This window comes from Lissotriton helveticus, chromosome 4_1 (genome assembly GCF_964261635.1).
Source record: "Lissotriton helveticus chromosome 4_1, aLisHel1.1, whole genome shotgun sequence".
Lineage (NCBI taxonomy): Eukaryota > Metazoa > Chordata > Amphibia > Caudata > Salamandridae > Lissotriton > Lissotriton helveticus.
In genome coordinates, this window is record NC_136063.1 from 1685185709 (window position 1) to 1685205054 (window position 19346).

Genomic DNA, 19346 nt, shown 5'->3' on the forward strand with positions numbered 1-19346 from the left:
GTCTCTTCTGGTCCTCTCTCTGAGTCTCTTCTGGTCCTCTCTCGGAGTCTCTCCTGGCCCTCTCTCTGAGTCTCTTCTGGTCCTCTCTAGGAGTCTCTTCTGGTCCTCTCTAGGAGTCTCTTCTGGTCCTCTCTGGGAGTCTCTTCTGGTCCTCTCTGGGAGTCCCTTCTGGTCCTCTCTCTGGGTCTCTTCTGGTCCTCCCTCTGACTCTCTTCTGGACCTCTCTCTGAGTCTCGTCTGGTCCTCTCTCTGAGTCTCGTCTGGTCCTCGCTGTCAGTCTCTTCTGGTCCTCTCTCTGAGTCTCTTCTGGTCCTCTCTTTGAGTCTCTTCTGGTCCTCGAGTCTCTTCTGGCCCTCTCTCTGAGTCTCTTCTGGTCCTCCCTCGGAGTCTCTTCTGGTCCTCTCTCTGAGTCTCTTCTGGTCCTCTCTCGGAGTCTCTTCTGGTCCTCTCTCGGAGTCTCTTCTGGTCCTCTCTCGGAGTCTCTTCTGGTCCTCTCTCGGAGTCTCTTCTGGTCCTCTCTCGGAGTCTCTTCTGGTCCTCTCTCTGAGTCTCTTCTGGCCCTCTCTCTGAGTCTCTTCTGGTCCTCTCTCTGAGTCTCTTCTGGTCCTCTCTCTGAGTCTCTTCTGGTCCTCTCTCGGAGTCTCTTCTGGTCCTCTCTCTGAGTCTCTTCTGGTCCTCTCTCTGAGTCTCTTCTGGTCCTCTCTCGAAATCTCTTCTGGTCCTCTCTCGGAGTCTCTTCTGGTCCTCTCTCGGAGTCTCTTCTGGTCCTCTCTCTGAGTCTCTTCTGGCCCTCTCTCTGAGTCTCTTCTGGTCCTCTCTCTGGGTCTCTTCTTGTCCTCTCTCTGAGTCTCTTCTGGTCCTCTCTCGGAGTCTCTTCTGGCCCTCTCTCTGAGTCTCTTCTGGTCCTCTCTAGGAGTCTCTTCTGGTCCTCTCTAGGAGTCTCTTCTGGTCCTCTCTGGGAGTCTCTTCTGGTCCTCTCTCTGGGTATCTTCTGGTCCTCCCTCTGACTCTCTTTTGGTCCTCTCTCTGAGTCTCTTCTGGTCCTCTCTCGGAGTCTCTTCTGGCCCTCTCTCTGAGTCTCTTCTGGTCCTCGAGTCTCTTCTGGCCCTTTCTCTGAGTCTCTTCTGGTCCTCTCTCGGAGTCTCTTCTGGTCCTCTCTCGGAGTCTCTTCTGGTCCTCTCTCGGAGTCTCTTCTGGTCCTCTCTCGGAGTCTCTTCTGGTCCTCTCTCGGAGTCTCTTCTGGCCCTCTCTCTGAGTCTCTTCTGGTCCTCGAGTCTCTTCTGGTCCTCTCTCTGAGTCTCTTCTGGTCCTCTCTCAGAGTCTCTTCTGGTCCTCTCTCTGTGGGTCTCTTCTGGTCCTCTCTCTGAGTCTCTTCTGGTCCTCTCTCTGAGTCTCTTCTGGTCCTCTCTCGGAGTCTCTTCTGGTCCTCTCTCGGAGTCTCTTCTGGCCCTCTCTCTGAGTCTCTTCTGGTCCTCGAGTCTCTTCTGGCCCTCTCTCTGAGTCTCTTCTGGTCCTCTCTCTGCGTCTCTTCTGGTCCTCTCTCTGCGTCTCTTCTGGTCCTCTCTCTGAGTCTCTTCTGGTCCTCTCTCTGAGTCTCTTCTGGTCCTCTCTCTGAGTCTCGTCTGGTCCTCTCTGTCAGTCTCTTCTGGTCCTCTCTCGGAGTCTCTTCTGGTCCTCGAGTCTCTTCTGGCCCTCTCTCTGCGTCTCTTCTGGTCCTCTCTCTGAGTCTCTTCTGGCCCTCTCTCTGAGTCTCTTCTGGCCCTCTCTCTGAGTCTCTTCTGGCCCTCTCTCTGAGTCTCTTCTGGCCCTCTCTCTGAGTCTCTTCTGGTCCTCTCTCGGAGTCTCTTCTGGTCCTCTCTCGGAGTCTCTTCTGGTCCTCTCTCGGAGTCTCTCCTGGCCCTCTCTCTGAGTCTCTTCTGGTCCTCTCTAGGAGTCTCTTCTGGTCCTCTCTAGGAGTCTCTTCTGGTCCTCTCTGGGAGTCTCTTCTGGTCCTCTCTGGGAGTCCCTTCTGGTCCTCTCTCTGGGTCTCTTCTGGTCCTCTCTCTGAGTCTCTTCTGGTCCTCTCTCGGAGTCTCTCCTGGCCCTCTCTAGGAGTCTCTTCTGGTCCTCTCTAGGAGTCTCTTCTGGTCCTCTCTAGGAGTCTCTTCTGGTCCTCTCTGGGAGTCTCTTCTGGTCCTCTCTGGGAGTCCCTTCTGGTCCTCTCTCTGGGTCTCTTCTGGTCCTCTCTCTGAGTCTCTTCTGGTCCTCTCTCTGAGTCTCTTCTGGTCCTCGAGTCTCTTCTGGCCCTCTCTCTGAGTCTCTTCTGGTCCTCTCTCGGAGTCTCTTCTGGTCCTCTCTCTGAGTCTCTTCTGGTCCTCTCTCGGAGTCTCTTCTGGTCCTCTCTCGGAGTCTCTTCTGGTCCTCTCTCGGAGTCTCTTCTGGTCCTCTCTCGGAGTCTCTTCTGGTCCTCTCTCTGAGTCTCTTCTGGTCCTCTCTCTGAGTCTCTTCTGGTCCTCTCTCTGAGTCTCGTCTGGTCCTCTCTCTGAGTCTCGTCTGGTCCTCTCTGTCAGTCTCTTCTGGTCCTCTCTATGAGTCTCTTCTGGTCCTCTCTCGGAGTCTCTTCTGGCCCTCTCTCTGAGTCTCTTCTGGTCCTCGAGTCTCTTCTGGCCCTCTCTCTGAGTCTCTTCTGGTCCTCTCTCGGAGTCTCTTCTGGTCCTCTCTCCGAGTCTCTTCTGGTCCTCTCTCTGAGTCTCCTCTGGTCCTCTCTCGGAGTCTCTTCTGGTCCTCTCTCGGAGTCTCTTCTGGTCCTCTCTCTGAGTCTCTTCTGGTCCTCTCTCTGGGTCTCTTCTGGTCCTCTCTCTGACTCTCTTCTGGTCCTCTCTCTGGGTCTCTTCTGGTCCTCTCTCTGGGTCTCTTCTGGTCCTCTCTCTGAGTCTCTTCTGGTCCTCTCTCTGAGTCCCTTCTGGTCCTCTCTCTGAGTCCCTTCTGGTCTTCTCTCTCAGTCTCTTCTGGTCCTCGAGTCTCTTCTGGTCCTCTCTCTAACTCTCTTCTGGTCCTCTCTCTGGGTCTCTTCTGGTCCTCTCTCTGAGTCTCTTCTGGTCCTCTCTCGGAGTCTCTTCTGGCCCTCTCTCGGAGTCTCTTCTGGTCCTCGAGTCTCTTCTGGCCCTCTCTCTGCGTCTCTTCTGGTCCTCTCTCTGAGTCTCTTCTGGCCCTCTCTCTGAGTCTCTTCTGGCCCTCTCTCTGAGTCTCTTCTGGCCCTCTCTCTGAGTCTCTTCTGGTCCTCTCTCGGAGTCTCTTCTGGTCCTCTCTCTGAGTCTCTTCTGGTCCTCTCTCTGAGTCTCTTCTGGTCCTCTCTCGGAGTCTCTCCTGGCCCTCTCTCTGAGTCTATTCTGGTCCTCTCTAGGAGTCTCTTCTGGTCCTCTCTAGGAGTCTCTTCTGGTCCTCTCTGGGAGTCTCTTCTGGTCCTCTCTGGGAGTCTCTTCTGGTCCTCTCTCGGAGTCTCTTCTGGTCCTCGAGTCTCTTCTGGCCCTCTCTCTGCGTCTCTTCTGGTCCTCTCTCTGAGTCTCTTCTGGCCCTCTCTCTGAGTCTCTTCTGGCCCTCTCTCTGAGTCTCTTCTGGCCCTCTCTCTGAGTCTCTTCTGGTCCTCTCTCGGAGTCTCTTCTGGTCCTCTCTCTGAGTCTCTTCTGGTCCTCTCTCTGAGTCTCTTCTGGTCCTCTCTCGGAGTCTCTCCTGGCCCTCTCTCTGAGTCTCTTCTGGTCCTCTCTAGGAGTCTCTTCTGGTCCTCTCTAGGAGTCTCTTCTGGTCCTCTCTGGGAGTCTCTTCTGGTCCTCTCTGGGAGTCCCTTCTGGTCCTCTCTCTGGGTCTCTTCTGGTCCTCCCTCTGACTCTCTTCTGGACCTCTCTCTGAGTCTCGTCTGGTCCTCTCTCTGAGTCTCGTCTGGTCCTCGCTGTCAGTCTCTTCTGGTCCTCTCTCTGAGTCTCTTCTGGTCCTCTCTTTGAGTCTCTTCTGGTCCTCGAGTCTCTTCTGGCCCTCTCTCTGAGTCTCTTCTGGTCCTCCCTCGGAGTCTCTTCTGGTCCTCTCTCTGAGTCTCTTCTGGTCCTCTCTCGGAGTCTCTTCTGGTCCTCTCTCGGAGTCTCTTCTGGTCCTCTCTCGGAGTCTCTTCTGGTCCTCTCTCGGAGTCTCTTCTGGTCCTCTCTCGGAGTCTCTTCTGGTCCTCTCTCGGAGTCTCTTCTGGTCCTCTCTCTGAGTCTCTTCTGGCCCTCTCTCTGAGTCTCTTCTGGTCCTCTCTCTGAGTCTCTTCTGGTCCTCTCTCTGAGTCTCTTCTGGTCCTCTCTCGGAGTCTCTTCTGGTCCTCTCTCTGAGTCTCTTCTGGTCCGCTCTCTGAGTCTCTTCTGGTCCTCTCTCGAAATCTCTTCTGGTCCTCTCTCGGAGTCTCTTCTGGTCCTCTCTCGGAGTCTCTTCTGGTCCTCTCTCTGAGTCTCTTCTGGCCCTCTCTCTGAGTCTCTTCTGGTCCTCTCTCTGGGTCTCTTCTTGTCCTCTCTCTGAGTCTCTTCTGGTCCTCTCTCGGGGTCTCTTCTGGCCCTCTCTCTGAGTCTCTTCTGGTCCTCTCTAGGAGTCTCTTCTGGTCCTCTCTAGGAGTCTCTTCTGGTCCTCTCTGGGAGTCTCTTCTGGTCCTCTCTCTGGGTATCTTCTGGTCCTCCCTCTGACTCTCTTTTGGTCCTCTCTCTGAGTCTCTTCTAGTCCTCTCTCGGAGTCTCTTCTGGCCCTCCCTCTGAGTCTCTTCTGGTCCTCGAGTCTCTTCTGGCCCTTTCTCTGAGTCTCTTCTGGTCCTCTCTCGGAGTCTCTTCTGGTCCTCTCTCGGAGTCTCTTCTGGTCCTCTCTCGGAGTCTCTTCTGGTCCTCTCTCGGAGTCTCTTCTGGTCCTCTCTCGGAGTCTCTTCTGGCCCTCTCTCTGAGTCTCTTCTGGTCCTCGAGTCTCTTCTGGTCCTCTCTCTGAGTCTCTTCTGGTCCTCTCTCGGAGTCTCTTCTGGTCCTCTCTCTGTGGGTCTCTTCTGGTCCTCTCTCTGAGTCTCTTCTGGTCCTCTCTCTGAGTCTCTTCTGGTCCTCTCTCGGAGTCTCTTCTGGTCCTCTCTCGGAGTCTCTTCTGGCCCTCTCTCTGAGTCTCTTCTGGTCCTCGAGTCTCTTCTGGCCCTCTCTCTGAGTCTCTTCTGGTCCTCTCTCTGCGTCTCTTCTGGTCCTCTCTCTGCGTCTCTTCTGGTCCTCTCTCTGAGTCTCTTCTGGTCCTCTCTCTGAGTCTCTTCTGGTCCTCTCTCTGAGTCTCGTCTGGTCCTCTCTGTCAGTCTCTTCTGGTCCTCTCTCGGAGTCTCTTCTGGTCCTCGAGTCTCTTCTGGCCCTCTCTCTGCGTCTCTTCTGGTCCTCTCTCTGAGTCTCTTCTGGCCCTCTCTCTGAGTCTCTTCTGGCCCTCTCTCTGAGTCTCTTCTGGCCCTCTCTCTGAGTCTCTTCTGGCCCTCTCTCTGAGTCTCTTCTGGCCCTCTCTCTGAGTCTCTTCTGGTCCTCTCTCGGAGTCTCTTCTGGTCCTCTCTCGGAGTCTCTTCTGGTCCTCTCTCGGAGTCTCTCCTGGCCCTCTCTCTGAGTCTCTTCTGGTCCTCTCTAGGAGTCTCTTCTGGTCCTCTCTAGGAGTCTCTTCTGGTCCTCTCTGGGAGTCTCTTCTGGTCCTCTCTGGGAGTCCCTTCTGGTCCTCTCTCTGGGTCTCTTCTGGTCCTCTCTCTGACTCTCTTCTGGACCTCTCTCTGAGTCTCGTCTGGTCCTCTCTCTGAGTCTCGTCTGGTCCTCTCTGTCAGTCTCTTCTGGTCCTCTCTCTGAGTCTCTTCTGGTCCTCTCTCTGAGTCTCTTCTGGTCCTCTCTCTGAGTCTCTTCTGGTCCTCGAGTCTCTTCTGGCCCTCTCTCTGAGTCTCTTCTGGTCCTCTCTCGGAGTCTCTTCTGGTCCTCTCTCTGAGTCTCTTCTGGTCCTCTCTCGGAGTCTCTTCAGGTCCTCTCTCGGAGTCTCTTCTGGTCCTCTCTCGGAGTCTCTTCTGGTCCTCTCTCGGAGTCTCTTCTGGTCCTCTCTCGGAGTCTCTTCTGGTCCTCTCTCGGAGTCTCTTCTGGTCCTCTCTCGGAGTCTCTTCTGGCCCTCTCTCTGAGTCTCTTCTGGTCCTCGAGTCTCTTCTGGCCCTTTCTCTGAGTCTCTTCTGGTCCTCTCTCTGAGTCTCTTCTGGTCCTCTCTCGGAGTCTCTTCTGGTCCTCTCTCGGAGTCTCTTCTGGTCCTCTCTCGGAGTCTCTTCTGGTCCTCTCTCGGAGTCTCTTCTGGCCCTCTCTCTGAGTCTCTTCTGGTCCTCGAGTCTCTTCTGGTCCTCTCTCTGAGTCTCTTCTGGTCCTCTCTCGGAGTCTCTTCTGGTCCTCTCTCTGTGGGTCTCTTCTGGTCCTCTCTCTGAGTCTCTTCTGGTCCTCTCTCAGAGTCTCTTCTGGTCCTCTCTCGGAGTCTCTTCTGGTCCTCTCTCGGAGTCTCTTCTGGCCCTCTCTCTGAGTCTCTTCTGGTCCTCGAGTCTCTTCTGGCCCTCTCTCTGAGTCTCTTCTGGTCCTCTCTCTGCGTCTCTTCTGGTCCTCTCTCTGCGTCTCTTCTGGTCCTCTCTCTGAGTCTCTTCTGGTCCTCTCTCTGAGTCTCTTCTGGTCCTCTCTCTGAGTCTCGTCTGGTCCTCTCTGTCAGTCTCTTCTGGTCCTCTCTCGGAGTCTCTTCTGGTCCTCGAGTCTCTTCTGGCCCTCTCTCTGCGTCTCTTCTGGTCCTCTCTCTGAGTCTCTTCTGGCCCTCTCTCTGAGTCTCTTCTGGCCCTCTCTCTGAGTCTCTTCTGGCCCTCTCTCTGAGTCTCTTCTGGCCCTCTCTCTGAGTCTCTTCTGGTCCTCTCTCGGAGTCTCTTCTGGTCCTCTCTCTGAGTCTCTTCTGGTCCTCTCTCGGAGTCTCTCCTGGCCCTCTCTCTGAGTCTCTTCTGGTCCTCTCTAGGAGTCTCTTCTGGTCCTCTCTAGGAGTCTCTTCTGGTCCTCTCTGGGAGTCTCTTCTGGTCCTCTCTGGGAGTCCCTTCTGGTCCTCTCTCTGGGTCTCTTCTGGTCCTCTCTCTGACTCTCTTCTGGACCTCTCTCTGAGTCTCGTCTGGTCCTCTCTCTGAGTCTCGTCTGGTCCTCTCTGTCAGTCTCTTCTGGTCCTCTCTCTGAGTCTCTTCTGGTCCTCTCTCTGAGTCTCTTCTGGTCCTCGAGTCTCTTCTGGCCCTCTCTCTGAGTCTCTTCTGGTCCTCTCTCGGAGTCTCTTCTGGTCCTCTCTCTGAGTCTCTTCTGGTCCTCTCTCGGATTCTCTTCAGGTCCTCTCTCGGAGTCTCTTCTGGTCCTCTCTCGGAGTCTCTTCTGGTCCTCTCTCGGAGTCTCTTCTGGTCCTCTCTCGGAGTCTCTTCTGGTCCTCTCTCGGAGTCTCTTCTGGTCCTCTCTCTGAGTCTCTTCTGGCCCTCTCTCTGAGTCTCTTCTGGTCCTCTCTCTGAGTCTCTTCTGGTCCTCTCTCGGAGTCTCTTCTGGTCCTCTCTCTGAGTCTCTTCTGGTCCTCTCTCTGAGTCTCTTCTGGTCCTCTCTCAAAATCTCTTCTGGTCCTCTCTCAAAATCTCTTCTGGTCCTCTCTCGGAGTCTCTTCTGGTCCTCTCTCGGAGTCTCTTCTGGTCCTCTCTCTGAGTCTCTTCTGGCCCTCTCTCTGAGTCTCTTCTGGTCCTCTCTAGGAGTCTCTTCTGGTCCTCTCTGTCAGTCTCTTCTGGTCCTCTCTGTGAGTCTCTTCTGGTCCTCTCTCTGACTCTCTTCTGGTCCTCTCTAGGAGCCTCTTCTGGTCCTCTCTCTGACTCTCTTCTGGTCCTCTCTGTGAGTCTCTTCTGGTCCTCTCTCTGAGTCTCTTCTGGTCCTCGAGTCTCTTCTGGCCCTCTCTCTGAGTCTCTTCTGGTCCTCTCTCGGAGTCTCTTATGGTCCTCTCTCTGAGTCTCTTCTGGTCCTCTCTCGGAGTCTCTTCTGGTCCTCTCTCGGAGTCTCTTCTGGTCCTCTCTCGGAGTCTCTTCTGGTCCTCTCTCGGAGTCTCTTCTGGTCCTCTCTCTGAGTCTCTTCTGGTCCTCTCTCTGAGTCTCTTCTGGTCCTCTCTCTGAGTCTCGTCTGGTCCTCTCTCTGAGTCTCGTCTGGTCCTCTCTGTCAGTCTCTTCTGGTCCTCTCTATGAGTCTCTTCTGGTCCTCTCTCGGAGTCTCTTCTGGCCCTCTCTCTGAGTCTCTTCTGGTCCTCGAGTCTCTTCTGGCCCTCTCTCTGAGTCTCTTCTGGTCCTCTCTCGGAGTCTCTTCTGGTCCTCTCTCCGAGTCTCTTCTGGTCCTCTCTCTGAGTCTCTTCTGGTCCTCTCTCGGAGTCTCTTCTGGTCCTCTCTCGGAGTCTCTTCTGGTCCTCTCTCTGAGTCTCTTCTGGTCCTCTCTCTGGGTCTCTTCTGGTCCTCTCTCTGACTCTCTTCTGGTCCTCTCTCTGGGTCTCTTCTGGTCCTCTCTCTGGGTCTCTTCTGGTCCTCTCTCTGAGTCTCTTCTGGTCCTCTCTCTGAGTCCCTTCTGGTCCTCTCTCTGAGTCCCTTCTGGTCTTCTCTCTCAGTCTCTTCTGGTCCTCGAGTCTCTTCTGGTCCTCTCTCTAACTCTCTTCTGGTCCTCTCTCTGGGTCTCTTCTGGTCCTCTCTCTGAGTCTCTTCTGGTCCTCTCTCGGAGTCTCTTCTGGCCCTCTCTCTGAGTCTCTTCTGGTCCTCTCTCTGCGTCTCTTCTGGTCCTCTCTCTGCGTCTCTTCTGGTCCTCTCTCTGCGTCTCTTCTGGTCCTCTCTCTGAGTCTCTTCTGGTCCTCTCTCTGAGTCTCTTCTGGTCCTCTCTCTGAGTCTCGTCTGGTCCTCTCTGTCAGTCTCTTCTGGTCCTCTCTCGGAGTCTCTTCTGGTCCTCGAGTCTCTTCTGGCCCTCTCTCTGCGTCTCTTCTGGTCCTCTCTCTGAGTCTCTTCTGGCCCTCTCTCTGAGTCTCTTCTGGCCCTCTCTCTGAGTCTCTTCTGGCCCTCTCTCTGAGTCTCTTCTGGTCCTCTCTCGGAGTCTCTTCTGGTCCTCTCTCGGAGTCTCTTCTGGTCCTCTCTCTGAGTCTCTTCTGGTCCTCTCTCTGAGTCTCTTCTGGTCCTCTCTCGGAGTCTCTCCTGGCCCTCTCTCTGAGTCTCTTCTGGTCCTCTCTAGTAGTCTCTTCTGGTCCTCTCTAGGAGTCTCTTCTGGTCCTCTCTGGGAGTCTCTTCTGGTCCTCTCTGGGAGTCCCTTCTGGTCCTCTCTCTGGGTCTCTTCTGGTCCTCCCTCTGACTCTCTTCTGGACCTCTCTCTGAGTCTCGTCTGGTCCTCTCTCTGAGTCTCGTCTGGTCCTCGCTGTCAGTCTCTTCTGGTCCTCTCTCTGAGTCTCTTCTGGTCCTCTCTTTGAGTCTCTTCTGGTCCTCGAGTCTCTTCTGGCCCTCTCTCTGAGTCTCTTCTGGTCCTCCCTCGGAGTCTCTTCTGGTCCTCTCTCTGAGTCTCTTCTGGTCCTCTCTCGGAGTCTCTTCTGGTCCTCTCTCGGAGTCTCTTCTGGTCCTCTCTCGGAGTCTCTTCTGGTCCTCTCTCGGAGTCTCTTCTGGTCCTCTCTCGGAGTCTCTTCTGGTCCTCTCTCGGAGTCTCTTCTGGTCCTCTCTCTGAGTCTCTTCTGGCCCTCTCTCTGAGTCTCTTCTGGTCCTCTCTCTGAGTCTCTTCTGGTCCTCTCTCTGAGTCTCTTCTGGTCCTCTCTCGGAGTCTCTTCTGGTCCTCTCTCTGAGTCTCTTCTGGTCCTCTCTCTGAGTCTCTTCTGGTCCTCTCTCGAAATCTCTTCTGGTCCTCTCTCGGAGTCTCTTCTGGTCCTCTCTCGGAGTCGCTTCTGGTCCTCTCTCTGAGTCTCTTCTGGCCCTCTCTCTGAGTCTCTTCTGGTCCTCTCTCTGGGTCTCTTCTTGTCCTCTCTCTGAGTCTCTTCTGGTCCTCTCTCGGAGTCTCTTCTGGCCCTCTCTCTGAGTCTCTTCTGGTCCTCTCTAGGAGTCTCTTCTGGTCCTCTCTAGGAGTCTCTTCTGGTCCTCTCTGGGAGTCTCTTCTGGTCCTCTCTCTGGGTATCTTCTGGTCCTCCCTCTGACTCTCTTTTGGTCCTCTCTCTGAGTCTCTTCTGGTCCTCTCTCGGAGTCTCTTCTGGCCCTCTCTCTGAGTCTCTTCTGGTCCTCGAGTCTCTTCTGGCCCTTTCTCTGAGTCTCTTCTGGTCCTCTCTCGGAGTCTCTTCTGGTCCTCTCTCGGAGTCTCTTCTGGTCCTCTCTCGGAGTCTCTTCTGGTCCTCTCTCGGAGTCTCTTCTGGTCCTCTCTCGGAGTCTCTTCTGGCCCTCTCTCTGAGTCTCTTCTGGTCCTCGAGTCTCTTCTGGTCCTCTCTCTGAGTCTCTTCTGGTCCTCTCTCAGAGTCTCTTCTGGTCCTCTCTCTGTGGGTCTCTTCTGGTCCTCTCTCTGAGTCTCTTCTGGTCCTCTCTCTGAGTCTCTTCTGGTCCTCTCTCGGAGTCTCTTCTGGTCCTCTCTCGGAGTCTCTTCTGGCCCTCTCTCTGAGTCTCTTCTGGTCCTCGAGTCTCTTCTGGCCCTCTCTCTGAGTCTCTTCTGGTCCTCTCTCTGCGTCTCTTCTGGTCCTCTCTCTGCGTCTCTTCTGGTCCTCTCTCTGAGTCTCTTCTGGTCCTCTCTCTGAGTCTCTTCTGGTCCTCTCTCTGAGTCTCGTCTGGTCCTCTCTGTCAGTCTCTTCTGGTCCTCTCTCGGAGTCTCTTCTGGTCCTCGAGTCTCTTCTGGCCCTCTCTCTGCGTCTCTTCTGGTCCTCTCTCTGAGTCTCTTCTGGCCCTCTCTCTGAGTCTCTTCTGGCCCTCTCTCTGAGTCTCTTCTGGCCCTCTCTCTGAGTCTCTTCTGTCCCTCTCTCTGAGTCTCTTCTGGCCCTCTCTCTGAGTCTCTTCTGGTCCTCTCTCGGAGTCTCTTCTGGTCCTCTCTCGGAGTCTCTTCTGGTCCTCTCTCGGAGTCTCTCCTGGCCCTCTCTCTGAGTCTCTTCTGGTCCTCTCTAGGAGTCTCTTCTGGTCCTCTCTAGGAGTCTCTTCTGGTCCTCTCTGGGAGTCTCTTCTGGTCCTCTCTGGGAGTCCCTTCTGGTCCTCTCTCTGGGTCTCTTCTGGTCCTCTCTCTGAGTCTCTTCTGGTCCTCTCTCGGAGTCTCTCCTGGCCCTCTCTAGGAGTCTCTTCTGGTCCTCTCTAGGAGTCTCTTCTGGTCCTCTCTAGGAGTCTCTTCTGGTCCTCTCTGGGAGTCTCTTCTGGTCCTCTCTGGGAGTCCCTTCTGGTCCTCTCTCTGGGTCTCTTCTGGTCCTCTCTCTGACTCTCTTCTGGACCTCTCTCTGAGTCTCGTCTGGTCCTCTCTCTGAGTCTCGTCTGGTCCTCTCTGTCAGTCTCTTCTGGTCCTCTCTCTGAGTCTCTTCTGGTCCTCTCTCTGAGTCTCTTCTGGTCCTCGAGTCTCTTCTGGCCCTCTCTCTGAGTCTCTTCTGGTCCTCTCTCGGAGTCTCTTCTGGTCCTCTCTCTGAGTCTCTTCTGGTCCTCTCTCGGAGTCTCTTCTGGTCCTCTCTCGGAGTCTCTTCTGGTCCTCTCTCGGAGTCTCTTCTGGTCCTCTCTCGGAGTCTCTTCTGGTCCTCTCTCTGAGTCTCTTCTGGTCCTCTCTCTGAGTCTCTTCTGGTCCTCTCTCTGAGTCTCGTCTGGTCCTCTCTCTGAGTCTCGTCTGGTCCTCTCTGTCAGTATCTTCTGGTCCTCTCTATGAGTCTCTTCTGGTCCTCTCTCGGAGTCTCTTCTGGCCCTCTCTCTGAGTCTCTTCTGGTCCTCGAGTCTCTTCTGGCCCTCTCTCTGAGTCTCTTCTGGTCCTCTCTCGGAGTCTCTTCTGGTCCTCTCTCCGAGTCTCTTCTGGTCCTCTCTCTGAGTCTCCTCTGGTCCTCTCTCGGAGTCTCTTCTGGTCCTCTCTCGGAGTCTCTTCTGGTCCTCTCTCTGAGTCTCTTCTGGTCCTCTCTCTGGGTCTCTTCTGGTCCTCTCTCTGACTCTCTTCTGGTCCTCTCTCTGGGTCTCTTCTGGTCCTCTCTCTGGGTCTCTTCTGGTCCTCTCTCTGAGTCTCTTCTGGTCCTCTCTCTGAGTCCCTTCTGGTCCTCTCTCTGAGTCCCTTCTGGTCTTCTCTCTCAGTCTCTTCTGGTCCTCGAGTCTCTTCTGGTCCTCTCTCTAACTCTCTTCTGGTCCTCTCTCTGGGTCTCTTCTGGTCCTCTCTCTGAGTCTCTTCTGGTCCTCTCTCGGAGTCTCTTCTGGCCCTCTCTCTGAGTCTCTTCTGGTCCTCTCTCTGCGTCTCTTCTGGTCCTCTCTCTGCGTCTCTTCTGGTCCTCTCTCTGCGTCTCTTCTGGTCCTCTCTCTGAGTCTCTTCTGGTCCTCTCTCTGAGTCTCTTCTGGTCCTCTCTCTGAGTCTCGTCTGGTCCTCTCTGTCAGTCTCTTCTGGTCCTCTCTCGGAGTCTCTTCTGGTCCTCGAGTCTCTTCTGGCCCTCTCTCTGCGTCTCTTCTGGTCCTCTCTCTGAGTCTCTTCTGGCCCTCTCTCTGAGTCTCTTCTGGCCCTCTCTCTGAGTCTCTTCTGGCCCTCTCTCTGAGTCTCTTCTGGTCCTCTCTCGGAGTCTCTTCTGGTCCTCTCTCTGAGTCTCTTCTGGTCCTCTCTCTGAGTCTCTTCTGGTCCTCTCTCGGAGTCTCTCCTGGCCCTCTCTCTGAGTCTCTTCTGGTCCTCTCTAGGAGTCTCTTCTGGTCCTCTCTAGGAGTCTCTTCTGGTCCTCTCTGGGAGTCTCTTCTGGTCCTCTCTGGGAGTCCCTTCTGGTCCTCTCTCTGGGTCTCTTCTGGTCCTCCCTCTGACTCTCTTCTGGACCTCTCTCTGAGTCTCGTCTGGTCCTCTCTCTGAGTCTCGTCTGGTCCTCGCTGTCAGTCTCTTCTGGTCCTCTCTTTGAGTCTCTTCTGGTCCTCGAGTCTCTTCTGGCCCTCTCTCTGAGTCTCTTCTGGTCCTCCCTCGGAGTCTCTTCTGGTCCTCTCTCTGAGTCTCTTCTGGTCCTCTCTCTGAGTCTCTTCTGGTCCTCTCTCGGAGTCTCTTCTGGTCCTCTCTCGGAGTCTCTTCTGGTCCTCTCTCGGAGTCTCTTCTGGTCCTCTCTCGGAGTCTCTTCTGGTCCTCTCTCGGAGTCTCTTCTGGTCCTCTCTCTGAGTCTCTTCTGGCCCTCTCTCTGAGTCTCTTCTGGTCCTCTCTCTGAGTCTCTTCTGGTCCTCTCTCTGAGTCTCTTCTGGTCCTCTCTCGGAGTCTCTTCTGGTCCTCTCTCTGAGTCTCTTCTGGTCCTCTCTCTGAGTCTCTTCTGGTCCTCTCTCGAAATCTCTTCTGGTCCTCTCTCGGAGTCTCTTCTGGTCCTCTCTCGGAGTCTCTTCTGGTCCTCTCTCTGAGTCTCTTCTGGCCCTCTCTCTGAGTCTCTTCTGGTCCTCTCTCTGGGTCTCTTCTTGTCCTCTCTCTGAGTCTCTTCTGGTCCTCTCTCGGGGTCTCTTCTGGCCCTCTCTCTGAGTCTCTTCTGGTCCTCTCTAGGAGTCTCTTCTGGTCCTCTCTAGGAGTCTCTTCTGGTCCTCTCTGGGAGTCTCTTCTGGTCCTCTCTCTGGGTATCTTCTGGTCCTCCCTCTGACTCTCTTTTGGTCCTCTCTCTGAGTCTCTTCTAGTCCTCTCTCGGAGTCTCTTCTGGCCCTCCCTCTGAGTCTCTTCTGGTCCTCGAGTCTCTTCTGGCCCTTTCTCTGAGTCTCTTCTGGTCCTCTCTCGGAGTCTCTTCTGGTCCTCTCTCGGAGTCTCTTCTGGTCCTCTCTCGGAGTCTCTTCTGGTCCTCTCTCGGAGTCTCTTCTGGTCCTCTCTCGGAGTCTCTTCTGGCCCTCTCTCTGAGTCTCTTCTGGTCCTCGAGTCTCTTCTGGTCCTCTCTCTGAGTCTCTTCTGGTCCTCTCTCGGAGTCTCTTCTGGTCCTCTCTCTGTGGGTCTCTTCTGGTCCTCTCTCTGAGTCTCTTCTGGTCCTCTCTCTGAGTCTCTTCTGGTCCTCTCTCGGAGTCTCTTCTGGTCCTCTCTCGGAGTCTCTTCTGGCCCTCTCTCTGAGTCTCTTCTGGTCCTCGAGTCTCTTCTGGCCCTCTCTCTGAGTCTCTTCTGGTCCTCTCTCTGCGTCTCTTCTGGTCCTCTCTCTGCGTCTCTTCTGGTCCTCTCTCTGAGTCTCTTCTGGTCCTCTCTCTGAGTCTCTTCTGGTCCTCTCTCTGAGTCTCGTCTGGTCCTCTCTGTCAGTCTCTTCTGGTCCTCTCTCGGAGTCTCTTCTGGTCCTCGAGTCTCTTCTGGCCCTCTCTCTGCGTCTCTTCTGGTCCTCTCTCTGAGTCTCTTCTGGCCCTCTCTCTGAGTCTCTTCTGGCCCTCTCTCTGAGTCTCTTCTGGCCCTCTCTCTGAGTCTCTTCTGGCCCTCTCTTTGAGTCTCTTCTGGCCCTCTCTCTGAGTCTCTTCTGGTCCTCTCTCGGAGTCTCTTCTGGTCCTCTCTCGGAGTCTCTTCTGGTCCTCTCTCGGAGTCTCTCCTGGCCCTCTCTCTGAGTCTCTTCTGGTCCTCTCTAGGAGTCTCTTCTGGTCCTCTCTAGGAGTCTCTTCTGGTCCTCTCTGGGAGTCTCTTCTGGTCCTCTCTGGGAGTCCCTTCTGGTCCTCTCTCTGGGTCTCTTCTGGTCCTCTCTCTGACTCTCTTCTGGACCTCTCTCTGAGTCTCGTCTGGTCCTCTCTCTGAGTCTCGTCTGGTCCTCTCTGTCAGTCTCTTCTGGTCCTCTCTCTGAGTCTCTTCTGGTCCTCTCTCTGAGTCTCTTCTGGTCCTCTCTCTGAGTCTCTTCTGGTCCTCGAGTCTCTTCTGGCCCTCTCTCTGAGTCTCTTCTGGTCCTCTCTCGGAGTCTCTTCTGGTCCTCTCTCTGAGTCTCTTCTGGTCCTCTCTCGGAGTCTCTTCAGGTCCTCTCTCGGAGTCTCTTCTGGTCCTCTCTCGGAGTCTCTTCTGGTCCTCTCTCGGAGTCTCTTCTGGTCCTCTCTCGGAGTCTCTTCTGGTCCTCTCTCGGAGTCTCTTCTGGTCCTCTCTCGGAGTCTCTTCTGGCCCTCTCTCTGAGTCTCTTCTGGTCCTCGAGTCTCTTCTGGCCCTTTCTCTGAGTCTCTTCTGGTCCTCTCTCTGAGTCTCTTCTGGTCCTCTCTCGGAGTCTCTTCTGGTCCTCTCTCGGAGTCTCTTCTGGTCCTCTCTCGGAGTCTCTTCTGGTCCTCTCTCGGAGTCTCTTCTGGCCCTCTCTCTGAGTCTCTTCTGGTACTCGAGTCTCTTCTGGTCCTCTCTCTGAGTCTCTTCTGGTCCTCTCTCGGAGTCTCTTCTGGTCCTCTCTCTGTGGGTCTCTTCTGGTCCTCTCTCTGAGTCTCTTCTGGTCCTCTCTCAGAGTCTCTTCTGGTCCTCTCTCGGAGTCTCTTCTGGTCCTCTCTCGGAGTCTCTTCTGGCCCTCTCTCTGAGTCTCTTCTGGTCCTCGAGTCTCTTCTGGCCCTCTCTCTGAGTCTCTTCTGGTCCTCTCTCTGCGTCTCTTCTGGTCCTCTCTCTGCGTCTCTTCTGGTCCTCTCTCTGAGTCTCTTCTGGTCCTCTCTCTGAGTCTCTTCTGGTCCTCTCCCTGAGTCTCGTCTGGTCCTCTCTGTCAGTCTCTTCTGGTCCTCTCTCGGAGTCTCTTCTGGTCCTCGAGTCTCTTCTGGCCCTCTCTCTGCGTCTCTTCTGGTCCTCTCTCTGAGTCTCTTCTGGCCCTCTCTCTGAGTCTCTTCTGGCCCTCTCTCTGAGTCTCTTCTGGCCCTCTCTCTGAGTCTCTTCTGGCCCTCTCTCTGAGTCTCTTCTGGCCCTCTCTCTGAGTCTCTTCTGGTCCTCTCTCGGAGTCTCTTCTGGTCCTCTCTCTGAGTCTCTTCTGGTCCTCTCTCGGAGTCTCTCCTGGCCCTCTCTCTGAGTCTCTTCTGGTCCTCTCTAGGAGTCTCTTCTGGTCCTCTCTAGGAGTCTCTTCTGGTCCTCTCTGGGAGTCTCTTCTGGTCCTCTCTGGGAGTCCCTTCTGGTCCTCTCTCTGGGTCTCTTCTGGTCCTCTCTCTGACTCTCTTCTGGACCTCTCTCTGAGTCTCGTCTGGTCCTCTCTCTGAGTCTCGTCTGGTCCTCTCTGTCAGTCTCTTCTGGTCCTCTCTCTGAGTCTCTTCTGGTCCTCTCTCTGAGTCTCTTCTGGTCCTCGAGTCTCTTCTGGCCCTCTCTCTGAGTCTCTTCTGGTCCTCTCTCGGAGTCTCTTCTGGTCCTCTCTCTGAGTCTCTTCTGGTCCTCTCTCGGAGTCTCTTCAGGTCCTCTCTCGGAGTCTCTTCTGGTCCTCTCTCGGAGTCTCTTCTGGTCCTCTCTCGGAGTCTCTTCTGGTCCTCTCTCGGAGTCTCTTCTGGTCCTCTCTCGGAGTCTCTTCTGGTCCTCTCTCTGAGTCTCTTCTGGCCCTCTCTCTGAGTCTCTTCTGGTCCTCTCTCTGAGTCTCTTCTGGTCCTCTCTCGGAGTCTCTTCTGGTCCTCTCTCTGAGTCTCTTCTGGTCCTCTCTCTGAGTCTCTTCTGGTCCTCTCTCAAAATCTCTTCTGGTCCTCTCTCAAAATCTCTTCTGGTCCTCTCTCGGAGTCTCTTCTGGTCCTCTCTCGGAGTCTCTTCTGGTCCTCTCTCTGAGTCTCTTCTGGCCCTCTCTCTGAGTCTCTTCTGGTCCTCTCTAGGAGTCTCTTCTGGTCCTCTCTGTCAGTCTCTTCTGGTCCTCTCTGTGAGTCTCTTCTGGTCCTCTCTCTGACTCTCTTCTGGTCCTCTCTAGGAGCCTCTTCTGGTCCTCTCTCTGACTCTCTTCTGGTCCTCTCTGTGAGTCTCTTCTGGTCCTCTCTCTGACTCTCTTCTGGTCCTCTCTGTGAGTCCCTTCTGGTCCTCTCTGTGAGTCTCTTCTGGTCCTCTCTCTGGGTCTCTTCTGGTCCTCTCTCTGAGTCTCTTCTGGTCCTCTCTCTGAGTCCCTTCTGGTCCTCTCTCTGAGTCCCTTCTGGTTTTCTCTCTCAGTCTCTTCTGGTCCTCTCTGTGAGTCTCTTCTGGTCCTCTCTCTGGGTCTCTTCTGGTCCTCTCTCGGAGTCTCTTCTGGTCCTCTCTCTGACTCTCTTCTGGTCCTCTCTGTGAGTCCCTTCTGGTCCTCTCTGTGAGTCTCTTCTGGTCCTCTCTCTGGGTCTCTTCTGGTCCTCTCTCTGACTCTCTTCTGGCCCTCTCTCTGAGTCTCTTCTGGTCCTCTCTCGGAGTCCCTTCTGGTCCTCTCTGTGAGTCTCTTCTGGTCCTCTCTCTGGGTCTCTTCTGGTCCTCTCTCTGAGTCTCTTCTGGTCCTCTCTCTGAGTCCCTTCTGGTCCTCTCTCTGAGTCCCTTCTGGTCCTCTCTCTGAGTCCCTTCTGGTTTTCTCTCGGAGTCTCTTCTGGCCCTCTCTCTGAGTCTCTTCTGGTCCTCGAGTCTCTTCTGGCCCTTTCTCTGAGTCTCTTCTGGTCCTCTCTCGGAGTCTCTTCTGGTCCTCTCTCGGAGTCTCTTCTGGTCCTCTCTCGGAGTCTCTTCTGGTCCTCTCTCGGAGTCTCTTCTGGCCCTCTCTCTGAGTCTCTTCTGGTCCTCGAGTCTCTTCTGGTCCTCTCTCTGAGTCTCTTCTGGTCCTCTCTCGGAGTCTCTTCTGGTCCTCTCTCTGTGGGTCTCTTCTGGTCCTCTCTCTGAGTCTCTTCTGGTCCTCTCTCTGAGTCTCTTCTGGTCCTCTCTCGGAGTCTCTTCTGGTCCTCTCTCGGAGTCTCTTCTGGCCCTCTCTCTGAGTCTCTTCTGGTCCTCGAGTCTCTTCTGGCCCTCTCTCTGAGTCTCTTCTGGTCCTCTCTCTGCGTCTCTTCTGGTCCTCTCTCTGCGTCTCTTCTGGTCCTCTCTCTGAGTCTCTTCTGGTCCTCTCTCTGAGTCTCTTCTGGTCCTCTCTCTGAGTCTCATCTGGTCCTCTCTGTCAGTCTCTTCTGGTCCTCTCTCGGAGTCTCTTCTGGTCCTCGAGTCTCTTCTGGCCCTCTCTCTGCGTCTCTTCTGGTCCTCTCTCTGAGTCTCTTCTGGCCCTCTCTCTGAGTCTCTTCTGGCCCTCTCTCTGAGTCTCTTCTGGCCCTCTCTCTGAGTCTCTTCTGGCCCTCTCTCTGAGTCTCTTCTGGTCCTCTCTCGGAGTCTCTTCTGGTCCTCTCTCGGAGTCTCTTCTGGTCCTCTCTCGGAGTCTCTCCTGGCCCTCTCTCTGAGTCTCTTCTGGTCCTCTCTAGGAGTCTCTTCTGGTCCTCTCTAGGAGTCTCTTCTGGTCCTCTCTGGGAGTCTCTTCTGGTCCTCTCTGGGAGTCCCTTCTGGTCCTCTCTCTGGGTCTCTTCTGGTCCTCTCTCTGACTCTCTTCTGGACCTCTCTCTGAGTCTCGTCTGGTCCTCTCTGAGTCTCGTCTGGTCCTCTCTGTCAGTCTCTTCTGGTCCTCTCTCTGAGTCTCTTCTGGTCCTCTCTCTGAGTCTCTTCTGGTCCTCTCTCTGAGTCTCTTCTGGTCCTCGAGTCTCTTCTGGCCCTCTCTCTGAGTCTCTTCTGGTCCTCTCTCGGAGTCTCTTCTGGTCCTCTCTCTGAGTCTCTTCTGGTCCTCTCTCGGAGTCTCTTCAGGTCCTCTCTCGGAGTCTCTTCTGGTCCTCTCTCGGAGTCTCTTCTGGTCCTCTCTCGGAGTCTCTTCTGGTCCTCTCTCGGAGTCTCTTCTGGTCCTCTCTCGGAGTCTCTTCTGGTCCTCTCTCGGAGTCTCTTCTGGCCCTCTCTCTGAGTCTCTTCTGGTCCTCGAGTCTCTTCTGGCCCTTTCTCTGAGTCTCTTCTGGTCCTCTCTCTGAGTCTCTTCTGGTCCTCTCTCGGAGTCTCTTCTGGTCCTCTCTCGGAGTCTCTTCTGGTCCTCTCTCGGAGTCTCTTCTGGCCCTCTCTCTGAGTCTCTTCTGGTCCTCGAGTCTCTTCTGGCCCTTTCTCTGAGTCTCTTCTGGTCCTCTCTCTGAGTCTCTTCTGGTCCTTTCTCGGAGTCTCTTCTGGTCCTCTCTCTGACTCTCTTCTGGACCTCTCTCTGAGTCTCGTCTGGTCCTCTCTCTGAGTCTCGTCTGGTCCTCTCTGTCAGTCTCTTCTGGTCCTCTCTCT